Source organism: Euphorbia lathyris, chromosome 4 (assembly GCF_963576675.1).
Source record: "Euphorbia lathyris chromosome 4, ddEupLath1.1, whole genome shotgun sequence".
Classification (NCBI taxonomy): Eukaryota; Viridiplantae; Streptophyta; class Magnoliopsida; order Malpighiales; family Euphorbiaceae; genus Euphorbia; species Euphorbia lathyris.
In genome coordinates, this window is record NC_088913.1 from 51,323,619 (window position 1) to 51,342,207 (window position 18,589).

The window sequence follows — 18,589 nt, forward strand, 5'->3', positions numbered from 1 at the left end:
GTTGTATGCCAATTGTCCATCCATGACGGAAAATTCTAACCCTCCATTACAGGTCTGTTCCTCATCTTCTATCTCGCATTCCAATGTGATCGGTCATTTAGTTTGGATCGTATGTCTAGTTATGTCTAAGATGTCAACAAATGTTGTTTCGACTCTAATCAGATCTATCTTCAGTTTGGCGAATTCCCTTCTTGTAATGAGAGTGTATGAACTCCCAGTGTCAATCGTTACTCGCTTTATATCCCAATCTTCGATGGCCATGGCGATCACCAAAGCATTCGCATACGGTGATATTATAGGGCCAGACCTAGTGAATGGCCGATTAAGGGATGTTTTATCAACAACGGCCATCTTGGCCTTTTTGGTTGGCGGATGGTATCCTGGTCCACCAGCAATAACATTGATGACACCTTTTGACTTCTTCTTTGAGTCCAAGTTTTGCTTATCTTCCCGATCTTTGTCATTTTGAATGAACTTATCCAACTTGCCTATCTAATTAGTGGCATTGATTGGCGAGAAATGGCACCCTGGAACATCATACGTCAGATACTCAGAACATCAATCGTAAATACAGTGAGGTTGATGTTCCATTTTCTGCTTCATGTGGCTTGTCAGCAACTAACGTTACTGTAACACGCTTTCACCTAGTTCCCTCTTAAGAGAAAAGGCATCCAATCAACAACGGATGTCTCAAATTAGATAGCGATTTTCAATAGTTCAACAGAAGGATAACTTCATCCAATTACAAGACGAAGCTCATTCTTATCTAAATGTCACCTTCGGCCTCATAAATGCCAAAGCTTACTAGGACTCGACCTTCGTTCGTCTTCTACAATGAAGTCCTAAAACACTTTTGTTTGAAGATTTCAGATGGGAGACATCTGATATCATACAATTGATCATAATACACGTGGACCAATAAAATACCTCCTCCTCAACTGTAACCGTTGCAGCCATGTGGACCAATAAAATGAGATCTTTAGGTCACGCATTGTAACATCCGTAGTTTTATAAGTGAGTTTGCAAAATAAAATTTATAATATATATTATATATTGTAATAGTATAAGTATACCTTATTAATTTTTATTATTAATATGTTATTATTATCATTTATTATTATTAAATTGTTTGTTAATTATTATTATTATTATGAATTAGGTTAGATGGGTGGCGGTACACAGGGGGAGGGAAGAAACGATTTTTACGCAAAACATACCTGTTGTTCATCTTTTATTTTTCTTATTTCCTTTTATTCTATTTTTCTTTATAACTTCTAATTCCGGCCACCTCTGAGAACGAAAATTATACCATTGAATTCCTTGTTTCGTGAGGAAGATTTTAAGATCCCTATTGATATTTTTCTGACTGAAAAATATGATGACCGGAGCGGGTATTTTTCACCGGAAAATTGTTAGATCTCGTCCTTTTAAACGGTTTTAGTTATGAAAGGGGTATACTTTTGGACTCCCCTAATCATTAGCTATCTCGTGATAGTCTCGGTTCGCGATTGCGGCATCTCCAGCAAACTTCCGGCGGCCGACCACCGCGCTCCGGCGAAACTCCGGTGAGCAAAGCGGCGGTTAAATTAGGGTCCGAACAAATTAATTAGCATTTGGAAACGAGAGGTAAACTTAATTAATTATGTCTATATATATATATATATATTTATTTATTTATATATTTATATGAGTGTCTGTTGATATTTTGTTATTGAATAATTAAACGTGCGTTGAATGAATGTTGAGTATTTGGTTATCATTTAATTGATACTTTATTTATATATATGGTGATTTGAGACTTGGAGTTTTCAATATTCTTTGTATGGTTGAATTTATTGATATAAGGTTTGGTTCCTTTTAAAATCATGTTACTCATGTATTTACCTATTAAGGTATTAGCTGTGAAATTATACCATGATAGAATGAGAATGCACATGAGTTCAAAAGATCGTGAATTATTAAGTATGAAATTGTATTGGATTATGCTTGAGTTAGAAAACATAAATAGCTAGCTTGAGTGAGTATATTCAATGGTCTGGAGTATGGTGTTATTTTACTCTAATTGAGTTTGTACTGTGTCCTGAAACTGGGGGCGATAGCAGTACCGTATTATTGAAAAAAAAAGAAAAAAAAATCATTATGAGAAGGGTACCTATCCCGAAACTAGAGGCGATAGCGTATACGTACGTTGGGATATTGTTAACCATGAGACCACTGAGTATATTTCACTTAGGTCTAGTTGGGCCCTTAAAAATAAAGATAATAAATTATAATTTTGTTGTTTGAAGTAAATTGAGTCATATACGAGATGATATATTTATATTTTTATTCCTGATTGATTGATTGTTTGATTATTGGATTAATTAAATGTAAAATGCATGAAATTAATTGTATATGTGTGTGTGTATATATTCATATATATAAATATAGGTAATTATGTTTATTGAGTAGGCAGCTCACCCCTTGCCACGTTGAAATTTTCAGGCTAGGTTCAGAGGTTATTCCATTTGCTAGATTTTCAGGTTTACTCTACATTCAGGCTGGCCAACACAAACGACTCATTCTCATTAGCAAGTTCATAGACAATTATTAGGATTTATTATATTATTGGATTGGATTATTTGCTTAAATTTAAGTAAACATTATTGACAGATTAAATTGTTTGATTGGTTATTTAATTCTTTGGTTATAAGATTTTGATAGACGACAATAATTGAAGAGCATTTTTGTAGTTATGTTGGTATTTGTGCTTAATTATGATAATTGTTTAGTTTTCTGTGTGTTTTCAATGTGACCCGGGATGGGGGTTACACGCATATTCCTACCTATATCTGGCACTGTGATTCGCGGAATCACATATGGTACCATTAAAATAGTTTCTTGTTAACAGCCGGCTCTCACCATTGATTGGCTGCCATGTGAACCTCTACCCTCATTTAAAGCACATAATATGATTTTTCTATAAATAGAAGGCACATAATACACTAAAAACTACTTAATTCATTCTCTCATCTCAACCAGGGGGTCAAAGGGGGCATTCCCCCCCCCCCCCCCCCCCTCTTCATCCCATTAAAAAAAAAATTCTGTCCAAAAATAAGGGTTAAAGTGCAAAAATACCTCTAATATTTTGGGTCAGGAGCAATTTTATTCCTAACGTCTAAAATGGTACAATTTTATCCCTAATGTTGGAAGCCAAGAGCAATTTTACCCCTAACGTTGATAAATTGGATCAATTTGAGAAATAATTCATCAAACTGTCTTCTCGGTCATGCATAATAGTGTCTGAAATTGATCCAATTTATCAACATTAGGGGTAAAATTGGTGCAAAATGAAGAAAAAAATGATTGTATTTTATAATAGTGTCTGAAATTGATCCAATTTATCAACGTTAGAGATAAAATTGCTCTTGGCTACAAACATTAGGGGGTAAAATTGCACCTGACCCAAAACGTTAGGGATATTTGATGCGTAACAACCCGAGAATCCGGGAAATGGATGATTACGAGTCGGAAACATTATAATTTACCTTTTTTATCAAAAAAAATCATGAAAATAATGTATGACAATTGAACGATTTTGCATTTTTTATCACAAAAAATTGAACAATTTTACATTTTTTATCTAAAATTTTTTTACATAGAATTTGTCCCCTTCTCCCTCAAATCCTCAATTCGTGACTGATATCAACTAAGTGTTACATACTATATATATATATATATATATATATTTTTTTTTTTTTATCTTATCTTATCTTATTTGAGCAGTAAAAACGTAGAATGAAGCTGAGTCAAATTATACCAAACGAGGATGCAGAGCATTCATCACCAATACATCATCCATGAATTGTGGGTTTGAGCGGTGGTAGAAAAAGATAGGGTCCACCATTTAAGAAGTTGAAAAAGAATGTAGCATTTGGTGGATATATAGTGGAAGCAATCATTAAGAATTGGTCCTTTAAATCCAGAAAGAAAGAGATTAAAGTTAGTGTGAAGAAATGGGTTTTGATTACAGAATGGTTGTAGTTGTAGTTGTAGTAGTAGTAGTAGAAGTAGCAGGTGCAACTGGAGTTTCAGAGAAAGACAGAAAGGAATGTGCAGAGCAGGTTGTTGGATTGGCAACATGTCTTCCATATGTAGGAGGCCAACACCAGATTGTTGTAACGGTCTGAAGCAAGTCCTTAAGAAGGACAAGAAGTGTCTGTGTGTAATTGTGGTGGATAAAAATGATCCTCAATTGGGTCTTAAAATTAATGCTACTCTTGCTTTAAACCTCCCTTCTGTTTGCCATGCTCCTGCCAATGTTACTCAATGCCCTGGTATGTATGTATATATATTAGGTGAAAGTACTTGATTTGTTAGTTTAAAATTTGAAATTTTGTTTGTACAGAACTTCTACAGTTGGCTCCTAATTCAACAGATGCTAAAGTTTTCTATAAGAGTGGTACCACCCCTGCTGGTAATTTCTTTCTAGATTGTCAGTATTTATTATTAATATATTGGAAATTTATTTTAAAGAGTCATTATTACATTACATATGTTTGTGGAAATCAAATCAGATGAAGGGAAGCCAGCAAGTGCAAGTGGAGGAAGTGGTCAAAACATAAGTAGTAGTGGGAGTAGCAGCAGTAATAGTGGAAAGGCATGGTTTGGAATAGCGGAGATTGTTTGTTTGGGTTTCTTATTTTTCACAATTGTAGTTCAGTTCTAAATGTAGCATGCTCTGCTTTCAATGTGTATCAATTTAGACAATTCAATGATAGACTCAATAAATCATTTTACTCTTTTGCTGTATTGTATTTGCAACTATGAGGAGACATCCATCCATCCATGCCCAAGCTTTGCCATACCTACATGCATCATCTTTAATTCACTCAAAATATAGCTAATTAATTATCATATTGTCAATTTGAATCCAAACCAATTTGGTAAACTTAAAACTTCAAAACTTATCCTTTCAATTATTCTTGCATGATTTTCCACACTATCGGGAATTTGTCATTTCAATATTAAAATTGAATAATATAATAAACAAAATGGACAAATATAAAAATAAATCCAATTTATAAAGATAATTCATGTGGTTTAAAAATTGACAAACAAGCATCGAGTGGTTGATTCAATTAGTAAACAAAGTTAAAAAGCTTAGCACCATGAAAATGTGATGATGTGGCAATGTTGATAAAAAAAAAGTGTTGTTATACTTAGCCACAAATTCTCACCCCTAGCCCCGTGAAAGGACGAAAATGCCATTTCATTGGTTTTGGGTGGAAAAAACCTTTTTTTTTTTTGCCTTCCCGACACACGGGCGTGTGGCTATCATGCCCGACCACACGGTGAGGCGTGATAGCCACACGCCCGACCTCACGGTGGGGTGTAATAGCCACACGCCCGCGTGTCGGGAGGGCAAAAAAAAATTAGTCCGCTATTCAATTAAACCCGTAAATACCTGTTACGTAATTAAAACCTGTAAATAACATACAATTTTAATTAAATTCCGTAACAATAATATAAGTTCATGAATAAATATTAACTAAAAATAACAAAATAAATTAGCAAAATAAAAATTTAGTTAAACAAAATAAAATTTACAACAACTAAACTTAAACAAATTAAATTTACAATATAAAAATTTAGTTAAACTAAATTAAACAAATTAAAAATAACAAAAATTTAATTAAATTCAACTAAATTAAAAAAAAAATTGCCCATACGCCACACGGGCATCACGCCGTCACCTCTGGTGCGGCGTATGAACATCACGCCGCACCACAGGTGACGGCATATGAATATCACACCGTCACCTGTGGTGAGGCGTGAGGCTATCACGCCTTCACCTGTGGTGCGGCGTCATGTTCATACGCCGCACTAGAGGTGACGGCGTGATCTCCACACGCCCCATGTCCCGATTTTAAATAACAGGAAAATCCGATGAAAAAAACGTCCAAAAAACATCAAAATCAAACAGAAATACGTATCATAGGTCCCTTTCCTTTACCGATCCATGTTTTTATTGATAAATTAGTCCAGATTAGATTAAAGAGAGTTTAGGTTGTTTGAGAGGATTTGAAAATTCTAAAAATTGTTTGAAGGGTATTTCGATCTTTTCACGGGGTTGGGGTGGGAATTTAAGGTTGAGTATAGTAATTCACTTAAAAAAAAAAGTGATAAGGGTGCTATTGTCTTTTTCTTTCTTGTTTTATATTAAAATTTATTATGTTCTCTGTATCCCAAATTACATCTTATTCTCTCTCTCTCTCTCCACAGTTGTCTCCTCTTCATGATTTCACACACTCATTTCTTCACTCTTTTTGATGTATTCATATATTACAATTGTTTCTCATTATCAGAATAACCCAAACTTTTAATAAAGAAACAAAGGATAGTTTTTCTTTTAGATTAATATGGAATGAAGATACATAAGTCCACATCGGTGTAGATTAATAATTTAATAGGAAATCCAAGACAATTTCTTTCACATCATCGCAGAATGTGAGCCAAAAAGAGCTTATGGAAACTTAGCCGACCCAATTCGGGAAGACTCTGTATACGAAGGAAAGAAAACGCTTCTAATTTAAAATGATTATGGGAAATAGGATTATTTAGTAGAGAAGCATAATCAAAATAAAAGGATTATTGATTATCTTCGGTTACCTTGAAATCAAAAGCTCAACCACCGGAAGGAAAACGCAATAGTTGCAAGCTGTGGATGGAGTTGTTCCGGGATCTGGAGTCATGTTTGAGGTTTATGAAATGGCTGAATACTTTGACACAGTGAACCATCATTCCTTTAAGCTTCACCTGTTTCTGCTTTCTCACCATTCTTTCTTCTGAGAAATGCTGCCCAAGAGAGCTTCTTCCTCTACTCTCCTCCTGCTTCTCTCCATCTCCATCTCCTGACAAATTCGATGCCTTTCTTGTTCTTTTCGACTTACTAATATCGTACCTGTGTTTACTCTCCTCCATCTACTTTCTTTATCTCGGAATCCTGCACAAATCAGACCACAACATTATTATGTGGAGTTTACTTAGTAATTAATTAAGTGGTAGATTAAGAATAAGGCATACATACACCTAAAGAAAGCTCAAGTGTCGGTTGTTCATATGGCTAGTATTCCTCAAGCTCAACTTGCACCAAACACAACTATACTTTGATACCTCAGTCACAATTATCACTTTTTTCTTGCGGACCAAATTATGTTTCCACTATTGTTTTCAAAGGATTTTTGTTTATCACCTAACTACCACCAACGGCTCTCTCCAACCACCATTTGATGGTTTTGACTCTATGTTTTCTACGAATTAAGATTGTAGTGGTTAATTAGCTTATTAAATTTGTATTTAATTACAAAATTCAACTTGATTGGTATATGATACTGTTATCCAAGGGATCAAGGGAGATATTTACTCAAACGACCGCGTATTGAACCGGTCAAAGAAGGCCATGGCGTATCAAGCAAAGACATCCGATGGGCGGATCACCAAGACTCCGCCACATGAAATCCGTAGTCAAACCTACGTTAGATCCGCCATCACCCTTCGATCCGCCAGCTGAACAGTTGAACTGATTCCTCAATAAAGGCAATTAATGAGCTATTAATGAGCTAACGGACATACTTAAAGGAAACCAGTAACCGCCATTAATGAAGCATTAATGGAGACTTTCTAGTTACTAAGGGTTACGACTTCATGACTATATATAGCTTGCATCTCAAGCTATCAAGGTACACATTCTCACAATCCTAGAAACTCTACTTTGTCAATTCAGTTTATTCCACCATACTCTATACTGACTTTGGCATCGGAGCTTCCCCCGTCGAACCCAACGACGCCCCCACAGGGACAGAAGCTAATCGGAAATTCTCTACTAGTCATCAATTGGTGCGATGATTGTGGAACCCTAACCAAATAAGGGTTTCGTTCACATTGTAAGACATGACGAGTGGAGGGTCAGATCCCACAACAGGGATTGAAACACCATTGGTAACTCCATCAACCAATCCTTTAACGAACGCTAGCCGCGTTGATTCTGAAGCTCCTACGGTGCATGGTAAAGGAAATATGTCACCTGACTCGTTTCTTGAAATATGTGCAGGATCCATAGGAAGAGAGTTTGGCCTAGAGATGGAGAGCCGCTTAAGGTCGTACATGTTAATTCCCCCGCTTCGACGTACGGTGTTAAGCCCAAAATATACCTAAAATATCATCAATAATTACATCAATATTGCTACGAATTTGTGCTATTTATACCTGTTTAGAATACTTTTACGTTCGAATATGTTTCTTTCTTGCAAGGTACGTAAATATTTGGTAAACTCCAAATAGGAACGAAAAGAGCTTAAAAATAGAATAAAAACATTACAAAAGGAGGTAAAAACAACGAAGATCAATTACACCTAAACGAGGACAAAGACGAAGTCAGAAACAGAAGAAAATGTCACACTCTCGGTTGAGGAAACAAGATTCTCGGTAGAGAATTTACAAAAGCCGCGACCGAGAATCTCAAATTCTCGGTCGCGACACGCGTTTTTCTGCAGCTCTTTCCCTTCGTTCGAAGACCAAATAAATGATCCCCCATTCTCGACCGAGAATTGCCATTCTCGGTAAGTGCAGAAATTCCTCCAAGTACAATGAACACATGTTTAATTCAAAGAAACGCGTTCGTTCGGGTGGATAAAGACGTCCTTTCACAACGGATACGACCCTTCACAACGGACACGACACTTCAACCACGACTCTTCAACATCTATAAATAAAGAGTTGATGAAGAGTTGGAGATATATAGAAGAAGGAGATTAGTATAGAATTTATGCAGAAATTCCGAGTCAAGTGATTCAGAATTTAAATTTCATTTCTGTAAAAAGCAATATGATGTACACACATTGTTTATTCAATAATAACAAACACAGTAGCGTTTAGATTTGTTCATATTAGTTTACATTTTGGTAGTAGATATGCCAGTCTCTATTCCGAAGATTCAACGAGAAGATTGAGTAAAGGATCCGCCCCTGAGTCTGACAAACTCTAACGAAACCCAAGGAAAGGATCGACAACCCGTTCACTTGCACGCCGTCGAATGTTTTCATGCTCCTTGTTCTCGGTAAACTTGTATCAATTTATATTCCATCTAATAAAGTCTGTTCTATTCGATAGATTTTCATGCAGCACTTTGGTAAAGGATCCGAAGTGGATTGCCGGTGTTTTCATTAAAACGTAGTTTAATTCAAAATCTTTACAAGGAAACTTTGTTGAACACTTAGACAAATTATTATCTCGAAAGAGTTTTAATTTGGTTAAGGTAGCGATCTAACACGACCGTAGGAGGATTGACTACAGTTCAAAGCCTAAAAATTAGAGGTTCCGTCATTTATTTCATCATTATAATTTATACAAAGTTTAAAGTTGTTTTCTTTGCTTAATGCAAACGAATACATTTGTTTACTTTTCTAAAGAACTAAACAATCCTGTTTTGTAAATTCATTCCTAAATCAGAAGTATTTTCTAACATCTTTATACTCTAATCTAATTCTCATTCTAGCAATTTCAAAACCAAATCCGATTTAACGATTTTCCATATTATAAATTTTAAAAAGTATATTTAACCAATTCAAAATAAGTTTTTGTTAAAAAACGTTCCCTATGGGATCGATATCTTTTATTACTACAAGCGTATACCGTGCACTTGCGGAAATCGCTCAACAAGTTTTTGGCGCTGTTGCCGGGGAACGCCAAATTTTTTGACAAAAATTTAGATTTTTCGTATTTTATTTCGAATCTAGGTTTATTTATACTTATTCAAACTTTTATATTTTATTGATTTCAAATTACTAACATATTTATTTTTTTCAAATTCTGTTTTGAAGGTAGTTTCGGTTCGTGCGAAATTTCAAGTTCATGCGCAGTTCTTGAAGTTCAGGCATTCCACCAAAACCGCTAGACCCAGAAATTGAAAAGACTCTTAAAAAGAACAAGAAAAACAAAAACAAAAACAAGACTCCAATAAAAACTAGAATTACTGAGCCAGAAGTTATGGCTACGCTTATGGATTACGCTAGGCCAGGAGTGGCCGGTGTAACAAACAGTATAGTTAGACCCCAAATTAATGCAAATCAATTTGAGATTAAGCCAGCATTGCTTAATATGTTACAAAATAACGTAACATTTTACGGGTTACCTAACGAAAATCCTAACACCCATTTGACAAATTTCTTAGAAATTTGTGACACTTTTAAAATAACAGATGTGACTGCGGAAGCAATCAAACTTCACCTTTTTCCTTTTACTTTGAAGGATCGAGCCAAGGAGTGGTTGACTTCTATGCCAGTCGCAACATTTGAGACTTGGGAGCAATTAGCCCAAGCATTTTTATCAAAAAAAATTCTTTTAGCAAAAACCGCAAGAGTCATTAAAAAATTAACATCTTTTTCTCAAAATGATAATGAAACTCTTTATGAGGCTTGGGAACGTTTTAAAGAACTTCAACGTTTATGCCCACACCACCAATTGCCCGCTGAACTTTTAATGCAAACATTTTATAATGGACTAAATCCTACAACTAGAGGTTCATTGGATGCTATGTCTGGAGGGTTATTCATGAAGAAAACATCGGCCCAAGCAAGAGAACTTTTGGAGGAAATGGCAATCAACAGCAGTATGTGGCCCGCGGAGCGTGGACACGTACCAATGGCGAAACCATCATCCTCAACTACGTCATCAGTTAAAGGTATAGTGAATCTTGATCCAGTTGCGATGTTGCAAGCCCAATTTTCTGCCTTATCGCACAAAATTGATAGGTTTATGGCACCGTGTGATCCTAATGGGCAGCCAATCCAAACGGATGTGGATTATGAAGGTATGAGCGAAATTGAACAGGTAAATTTTGTCCAAGGGCAAAACCAAACTAATAGCCCTTATTCCAATACATATAATCCTGGATGGAGAAATCATCCTAACTTTAACTGGAGAGATAACAATAATAATGCTAATGCTAATCAAAATCGTACCACTAATTATCAAAATCAATCAAGAGATACGATTAGCACTTTATCTTCTAAAATCGATAAATTTATTGATGCTATGAGCGGAAAAATAAGTAATCACGACGATGGTTTTAAACGGATCGAGAATAAATTCGATCAGCTTATTAAAAACCAATCATCTAGCATCCATAATTTGGAGGTTCAAATTGGACAACTCGCTAAATCAATTCCATCCCGCAAAGAGGGAAGTCTTCCCAGCCATACGGAAGAAAATCCGAAAGAGCATGTTAAGGCAATCACTCTTCGTTCAGGGAAAAATTACTTAGGTTCAGAAATGCCCGGAAATTCAACTTTACCAGGAACTGATTTACCAAAGCCCAAAGAAGATACATTAAACCAAAAAGATGCACCAATTGACCAGAGTACAAAAACTTTTGTACCCAAACCACATTTTCCACACAAAGTCCGCAATAAGGACTATGACAAACAACTTTTAACATTTTTAGACAAACTTACAAATTTGCATATTAATTTGACGTTTATGGATGCAATTACGCAAATTCCAAATTATGTTAAATTCCTAAAAGATTTAATTTCAAAGAAAATCAGTTAGGAAGGAATTTCATCCATTTCACTAACCGAAGATTACAGTTCAATTGTGTCAAGTAATTTGCCCACCAAACTCAAAGATCCCGGATGTTTTACCATTCCGTGTAAATTGGGAGATATTGAATTCCCAAGTTATCTTTGTGATTTAGGAGCAAGCATAAACTTGATGCCATTATCAATTTTTAATAAGTTAGGCTTAGAAGAAGATATCAAATGTACCAATATGGTTTTGCAATTAGCGGATCAAACCACTAAAAGACCGTATGGTATTATTGAGGATGTTTTAGTTAAAGTTGACAAATTTATTTTTCCTACCGATTTCGTGATATTAGATTTTGCATATGACGTTAATTGTCCGCTAATCTTTGGTAGACCGTTCATGAACACGGGACATGCTCTAGTTGATGTGTCGGAAGGGAAAGTAGTTTTACGAATAGGAGATGATAAGATCGAGTTTGATATGAACCAAGCGATGAAATATCCTATGGAAGATTTCGCTTGTATGAAACTTGATCTAGTTGAAGAATGTGTTAATGACATTGTTCAAAAAGAAGAAATAATAGAACCTATAATGAGTGAGGAATTAGAAGATAAGGACCCAGAGCTTTTGATTCGAGAAGATGGACCAGTTCCGCCTTCAATTATAGTTCCACCTAAATTAGAACTTAAAGAATTACCAAGTCATTTGAGGTACGCTTTCTTAGGCGAAGGCGATTCTCTACCTATAATTATCTCTAACAAATTAACACAGGTTCAAGAAGAGAAATTGAAAGAAGTTGTTAGAAATAGGATAGGAAGTATGGGATGGCAAATTTCAGACTTAAAAGGAATTAATCCTAGTATTGTAATGCACAAAATTCACTTAGAAAAAGATTAGCCGCCTAAAGCGGATAGACAAAGACGTCTCAATCCGAATATGAAAGAAGTAGTAAAAAATGAGATTACTAAACTTCTTGACAATGGAATCATTTATCCTATTTCGGATAGTGAATGGGTTAGTCCAATCCATTGTGTACCTAAAAAGGGAGGCATAACTGTTGTAAGGAATGGCGAAGGTGAATTAATACCTACACGAACCACCACCGGTTGGAGGGTTTGTATAGATTATAGGAACCTTAATAAAGCAACTAGGAAGGACCATTTTCCCCTACCTTTCATTGATCAAATGATCGAAAGGATAGCTGGTCATGCTTTCTATTGTTTTCTAGACGGTTACTCCGGATTCTTTCAAATATATATTTACCCGGATGACCAAGATAAAACAACCTTCACATGTCCTTACGGAACATTTGCATATAGAAGGATGCCCTTTGGTCTATGTAACGCACCTGCAACATTTCAACGTTGTATGACTGCAATTTTTAACGATTTCATTGAAGATATCATGGAAGTTTTATGGATGATTTTTCCGTTTATGGAGATTCTTTCGATTCATGCCTACAAAACTTGGATAAAGTTTTGTCTAGGTGTGAAGAAACAAATTTAGTATTAAACTGGGAAAAATGTCATTTCATGGTTGATGAGGGAATTGTTTTAGGTCACAAAATATCTGAAAAGGGATTAGAAGTGGATAGAGCAAAAACTTCAGTAATAGAAAAATTACCCCCTCCAACTACTATAAAGGGAGTAAGGTCGTTTTTAGGACATGCAGGTTTTTACAGAAGATTTATTAAGAATTTCTCTGTAATTTCCAAACCACTTACTAATTTACTCATGAAAGATTCAACCTTTGATTTTAATGAAGATTGCGTTAAAGCTTTCGAAACGTTGAAAACAGCTCTAGTCAGCGCACCTATTATTGCTAAACCCGATTGGGATTTACCTTTTGAAATTATGTGTGATGCAAGTGACTTAGCTGTTGGATGTGTTTTAGGTCAAAGGAATGATAAGAAACTTCATGTCATTTATTATGCAAGTCACACACTGTCTGGTGCACAATTAAATTACACCACAACTGAGAAGGAAATGTTAGCTGTAGTCTTTGCATGCGATAAATTTAGGTCATACTTGTTAGGTTCAAAAGTTATTATTTATACTGATCATGCAGCTTTAAGGTATTTATTTGCTAAAAAAGATGCAAAACCACGTCTAATTAGATGGATTTTATTGTTACAAGAATTTGATATAGAAATTAAAGACAAAAAGGGAGTCGAAAACCTTGTCGCCGATCATCTATCAAGGCTCGAAGATGAAAACGGTCCTATAGGTGAAACTAATGGTATACGAGATGATTTCCCCGATGAATATCTCTATCAAATAAAAAGTGTCATGTCACCATGGTACGCGGATTTTGCAAACTATCTTGCAGCCAATATTGTTCCGGAAGGGCTAACTTTCCAGCAAAAGAAGAAATTATTCTTTGACATTAAACAGTATTTTTGGGAAGATCCTTTCTTGTTCAGAACTTGTGGTGACGGGATAATTAGGAGATGCGTTAGTGAAAATGAATATGAATCCATAATGTCTGAATGCCACTCTAGCTCTTATGGAGGACATAATGGAGTTAGTAAGACGGTAGCTAGAATATTTGAATGTGGTTTCTTTTGGCCTACGATGTTTAAAGACGTCCGTTCATTTATTACTCGTTGTGATAAGTGCCAAAGAACAGGAAATTTAGGAAGGAAAGATGAGATGCCCCTCACAACCATGTTAGAAGTTGAAGTCTTCGACATGTGGGGAATAGATTTCATGGGACCTTTTCCTCCTTCTAATGGTAAAACTTACATATTAGTCGCCGTAGATTATGTTTCAAAGTGGGTTGAAGCAATTGCAACCCCGACAAACGATTCTAAAGTAGTTGTTGGTTTTCTTGACGATATATTTTGTAGATTTGGTTGTCCTAGAGTCATCGTTAGTGATGGCGATACCCATTTTATAAACCGAAGTTTTGATATACTTATGAAAAAATATGGAGTACGCCACCGCGTGTCAACGCCATACCATCCTCAGTCAAATGGTCAGGCAGAGATATCAAATAGAGAACTCAAATGGATTCTAGAGAAAACAGTTTCATCTTCAAGAAAAGATTGGTCTTGTAAACTCAATAATACGTTATGGGCATACCGTACTGCATTTAAAACTCCAATAGGAATGACTCCTTACCGATTAGTGTATGGGAAAGCATGTCATTTACCAGTCGAATTAGAGCATAAAGCCTATTGGGCTATTAGGGAACTTAACTTTAATTTACACCAAGCAGGTAAAAAACGTTTGCTCAATTTAAATGAGTTAGATGAGTTACGTCATCTATCTTACGAAAATACGAAGATATATAAAGAAAAAGTGAAAAAATGGCACGATGCCAAGATTAAAGTCAAACACTTTAATATTAGGGATAAGGTGCTGTTATTTAATTCACGACTTCGTTTATTTCCAGGAAAACGTAAGTCCAGATGGATAGGACCATATTTAGTCGTCAAAACATTCGATTATGGTTCTTTAGAACTTGAAGGACCTAACGGAGTTCGTTTCAAAGTTAATGGTAATCGATGTAAAATTTATTACGAAAATGTTTCGCATATAGGAATTAAGTTCGTAACAAGATTATCTGAAGTATAATTCGTTTAGCTTTTCTAACACAGCTTATTTTGTTTTATTTTCTTTTAAATTTTTGTTCATTTCAATTTTTCATTCTTAATTCATTATTAAATTTTTTGTTTTACCCATGCCATTTTTATGATTAGATGACTTTATATTATGATTTAGATGCATAAAATATGTTTATTTCATGATTTTAAATTTGATTTTAGGTAATTAGTTCGAATTTGAAGATTTAGGCAATTCTCTGCCGAGAATTTGGAATTCTCGGTCGAGAATTCTCCTTTTCCAAATTGTCCAAATAGGTAAGGTTTTTTCTGAACTTATCGAGAATATTTAATTCTCGGCCGAGAATCGAAAAAATAGGTTTCGACGCCTGATTTCCGCAAGGAAATCAGCGTGTCGCGACCGAGAATTTAGAATTCTCGGTCGCGACACGCGCTATTTTTGCACCATCAGACCTGAATCATCTTCAATCTGTAGACAAACCCTTTCATAAACGAAAACTTAAGTTTCTTCAATTCAGAAAGGTATAATTTTATGCCTTTTCGCATCAAAACAACACCTCCTTTCATCCTAAAATCCTATAAATAAGTCCTAGAGGATCATGGTTCTGTTACATTCTTTTCATCTTTGTCAGATCAAATTTCTGATTTTCTTCAAAACCCATTTTTCCCCAAGTTACAGACACCTTGTTTCTTTAGTTCTTTACCATGCCTACTAAACACAAAACCTCAAAGAAAAATGCTGCTTCAAGCAACAAACGTCCAGACTTATCCAAACGATACGGGGCGCCATTCCCTATCTTCAATCATGATGAAGGAAGGCGCTACTGGAGGCTTCGTTATACATTCTTTGTTGGAATGTTATATATGGATGACTTCTTGAATGATCAACTTAGTATAAGCGCTGACATGAGTCGATATTTGGAACGCTTAGGGTGGACAAAATTCGCCAACATGCGATTTCCAATCATTGGCGATTGGATTCTGGAATTTTTCTGTACCGTTCGTTTTGTTAACAAATGACGGGTCCGTCTTAGTTTTCGTCGAGATGGCGAAATCTTTACTTTTGGCTATCCAGAGTTGCAGGCCTGGTTTGGTTTTCCCCCGAGGGATACAATCAAACGTCATCCTGGCAAAGACATGACATCCACTGATATTTGGAGAATGCTTACTGGTTTTTGGCGTTTCAATCTAAGACTCGCCTACAATCATTCCTTTCACTCCAACTCCATGCTGTATTTACACAAATTCTTGTGTCACAGTTTGTTCGGTCGCACATTTAGTAGTGTGTTCCGTGACACCGATTTATATTTTCTTGGAGATATATTCCAAAGAAATACAGTTGATTCTTCAAAAATTCTGATGGAGGGTCTTGTCGCCGCTTCTCGACCCAAGGATAAAAAGATTGGGTTCGGAAATATAATCTGTGGAATAATTCTCGGTACCAAGGGTACCATTGATGTTCCTTGGAGTGATGATGAATTCTTCCCAACGATAAACTATGAGTTTTTAGAGTTTGAAAGACTCGTGAAACGTGTCTTTCGTGCAGGCCCACATTTTCTTTCTACACCGGAACGTCAAGCTTTCGTGCAGTTGAAAATTGACCATTATAGGGCCACAGAAATCCCGCTTGATAGGGATGATTATATAGAATAATTTAGGTTTTTCAATTTTATTTTGTAAATATTTTCTTATTTTTGTTGTAATTCAATTCTTTATTTTTATATTTTTGTACATATGTGTTCAATTAATAAATCAAATTTTTCATTCATCTTAGTTCATTTATTGTTTGTCTAATAGTTAAATATATTGGTTAGATGACGAATAAAAAAATGTCTAGTATGGTTTCTTATTCAACACATAATCCAACTTCATAAACTTAATTCATTGTGTTCAATACATTAAATTTTCATTCAATTAATTCAATCGATTAAATACATGCATTTAATATGTATTAATATGAACTTAATATGCACTTAATCTGATTCTTTTAATTTGTATGCATAAATGTGCATTAATGTTTCATTAATTCTTCATAAACCATTTATTTCCCCCTAATTCCAATTAATAAGGATAAACCTTTGGTTTTCCTTGCAATTAATGCTATTTATTTTAGTTTTTAAATGCAGGTACAGTTTATATTAAGTTCAGGATACAATTAATCAACAAAATTGCACCAACCAAGTCAAAAGGCACCTAAACAGCCACTTTTGACCAATTCTCTATCGAGAATTTAAAATTCTCGGTAAGTCCAGCGAAAACAGACCGAATTCAGAGCGATTTGTTCTCTGAAATTCGCGTGCGGCGACCGCGGATCGGCATTCTCGGTCGCGACACGCGACCTGTAGGCAGCAATATTCCGGATTTTTGACCTATTTCAAGCCTATTCCTATTCCTATTCTACCTCTACATCTCCCTATTTCACCCTATATAGACCTACTCCTTACACAAACCTCACATCACCTCCAAATTCACCCAATCACCTATCCTAACCTCTTCCCCATACATTACTTTTACTCTTCCCCAATTATTCTTTACCCTCTCTTATCACTTCTCAATTCATTACCTCATTTTACAATTTTCAATTCATCTTCATCCTTTGCTTTTCTCTCTTTTCTTCACTTCTTCTTCTTCTTCTTTACACAACCCTAGCCACCACCATTACCATGCCTAGACAAAAGCGTGTTGGTCAAAAGCCTCTGGTTACGGAAGCTAATCACCTTCGTATTCATTGCGGAGCCTATTTTGATATCGAAACGGAGGAGGAAGCCGCTCGATTTCTTCACTTTTCCAATTCCAAGCGCGAGTTTGTGGATATGCACTTCCTTGACTTCGATTCGGTAAGAGCATTGAACTTCTCTACTAGAATTGATGCTTTTATTGAGGCTTTGGGTTAGCAAGAGTTTGTTTCTATGCGTTTTCCCCGTATTCATGAATATGTGGTAGAATTTTTGGTCACCTTGACCATTAACAAGAAGAAGACATCAATTTCTTTTAGGAATAATGGTGTGACTTACACCATTGATTATGAGGCTATGGGAAATATGTTTGGTTTCCCTACTGCTGATTTTTATGACAAGCCTAAGGATTTTGATAACGACTCTATTTGGCAAACTCTTTCGGATCAAGAATATTTTAATTCCAAAAACACTTCAAGCAAGTTGATTAAGGACAATTATGTGTTCTTCTTTCACAAATATTTGAGTTTTTTCTTGTTTGGTCGTGTTGAGAGCTCTAAAATTCAAGTTCGGGATTTGTTTGTTTTGGATAGTCTGTTTAAGGGTTTGAGGGTTGATAGCATCGGCATGCTATTTGACAATTTATTTCGTGCTTCGAGGGCTCATACCATTCAAGTCCCTCTCGGTAATTTTATCACGGCTATTGTTTTGGGAGCACGGGGTGAATTGGCCGATTATGACATGTCCACCTACCAAGGGTATGTTCCAATCTTTGACATTTCGG

At 35.6% G+C, this 18,589-nt stretch overlaps 1 non-coding gene and 1 pseudogene across 1 annotated transcript; one reads left to right on the plus strand and one right to left on the minus strand.

The window, feature by feature from the left end:
* Positions 1-1,175: 1,175 nt before the first annotated feature.
* Positions 1,176-4,782, plus strand: LOC136226844 (non-specific lipid transfer protein GPI-anchored 14-like; annotated as a pseudogene).
* Positions 4,783-10,395: 5,613 nt separating this feature from the next.
* Positions 10,396-10,502, minus strand: LOC136228200 (small nucleolar RNA R71). The gene has a single exon (XR_010688533.1). It is a non-coding gene; the product is annotated as a small nucleolar RNA R71 (small nucleolar RNA).
* Between the last annotated feature and the right edge of the window lie 8,087 nt (positions 10,503-18,589).